The sequence below is a fragment of the Drosophila guanche genome, unplaced genomic scaffold, assembly GCF_900245975.1.
Source record: "Drosophila guanche unplaced genomic scaffold, DGUA_6, whole genome shotgun sequence".
NCBI classification, from domain to species: Eukaryota; Metazoa; Arthropoda; class Insecta; order Diptera; family Drosophilidae; genus Drosophila; species Drosophila guanche.
Window position 1 is genome coordinate 1 of NW_022997199.1, and position 1844 is coordinate 1844.

Consider the following 1844-nt stretch of genomic DNA (forward strand, 5'->3'; position numbering starts at 1 on the left):
TGGAGAATGACTCTAATGAAGTCTCTGAGGCTTCTGCAGATTAATCTCCACCACTGTAAAGCAGCATCCGCTGCCCTGATACTCCGCTTAGTCGCGAGCGGAGGGGACATAGTCCTAATCCAAGAGCCCTGGGTGGTAGGAGGCAGGGTCTGTGGATTAGCGACGAAGGACTACAAGCTGATTGTAGCCCAAACTTAAGGTAAAATTAGAACCTGCATATTAGCAAGAAAGCACTTAAATATCTTTCTGCTCCATAATTTTAGCAATGGCGACAACACGGCGGCTAGCCTAGAGCTACAAGGGACACGCCTGAACCTGGTGTCGTCCTACATGGCTCATGAAGAAAGCGATCCTCCCAGTGACCTCGTTCGCAAGATTGCCAGCGACAGCGAGAGGTCGAATACAAGCCTACTAATAGGCTGCGATGCCAACGCTCATCACACCCAATGGGGGAGCTCGGATACAAATGTAAGGGGTGAGTCACTTTTCAGCTTCATCCTAAACTCCAACCTAATTATTGGTAATCGGGGTAATGACCCCACTTTTATCATAAAAAACCGTCAAGAGGTTATTGACCTCACTCTATTGTCTCACAAACTGTCAGACATAATGAAAAGTTGGAGAGTCCTAGAGGACCACTCCTTCTCCGACCACAGGTACATCGAGACAATCCTATCGCTCGAAAGCACCATACCCACTAGCTATATAAACCCAAGAAAAGCCAACTGGGATACGTATAGTGCAAAAATGGAGGAACTACTCCCCCCCCTAGCCCTAAAATGCCCGGACACACAAGACGATCTTAATCGTCTTGTGGACAATTTCACGGAAGCTTGCAACAAGGCCTTCATGGCAGCTTGCCCCTCAACCAAACCAAGAGGGAAAATGAAACCCCCCTGGTGGTCTAAACATATAGAGGACCACTCCTTCTCCGACCACAGGTACATCGAGACAATCCTATCGCTCGAAAGCACCATACCCACTAGCTATATAAACCCAAGAAAAGCCAACTGGGATACGTATAGTGCAAAAATGGAGGAACTACTCCCCCCCCTAGCCCTAAAATGCCCGGACACACAAGACGATCTTAATCGTCTTGTGGACAATTTCACGGAAGCTTGCAACAAGGCCTTCATGGCAGCTTGCCCCTCAACCAACCCAAGAGGGAAAATGAAACCCCCTGGTGGTCTAAACATATAGATACCCTCCGGAAAGACTGCAGGACTCTCTTTAACACAGCCAAAAGCAGCAGCGAGGTAGCGCACTGGGGAAATTACAAAAGTAAGCTAACCCTATACAAAAAAGAAACAAGGAGAGCAAAAAGGGCCTCTTGGCAAAAATTTTGCCTCCGAAATTGAGGACACGTCAGAAGCCGCAAGGCTACGAAAGATCCTGTCAAAAACATCCATCCAAACATTTGGTGGGATATCTCAAGAGAACTGATGGTACGTGGACAAACTCTAGTGAGGACTCCCTACACATTCTACTCGATACTCATTTTCCTGGGTGTACGACCATCAAGCCGGCAGACACCCCAAGTGAAGGCCCGGAAACCTCGATGGGGCACATCCTCACAAAACGGAATATTAGCTGGGCAGTAAACAGCTTTAAATCCTAGAAATCACCTGGCCCGGACCAATTCATTCCGGCTCAGCTACAAAAAGCCGGGCACATGGCCATCAACTGGCTGCAAAGTATCTTCAGGAAGATACTGACAGTGGGAAAAATCCCCCGCGCTTGGCTAAAGGCTAAAATAGTCTTTATCCCTAAAGCAGGGAAACCCTCACACACAACCCCAAAAGGCTTCAGACCAATAAGTCTATCGTCCTTCCTTCTCAAAACCT

At 47.9% G+C, this 1844-nt stretch overlaps 1 long non-coding RNA gene and 1 pseudogene across 1 annotated transcript; both read left to right on the top strand.

Annotated features, from left to right (window-relative positions):
* The first annotated feature begins 7 nt into the window (after nt 1–7).
* Nucleotides 8–720, top strand: LOC117591720. The gene is made up of 2 exons (XR_004574458.1): nt 8–199; nt 264–720. It is a non-coding gene; the product is annotated as an uncharacterized LOC117591720 (long non-coding RNA).
* A 165-nt stretch (nt 721–885) lies between these two features.
* Nucleotides 886–1837, top strand: LOC117591721 (annotated as a pseudogene).
* Nucleotides 1838–1844: the final 7 nt, after the last annotated feature.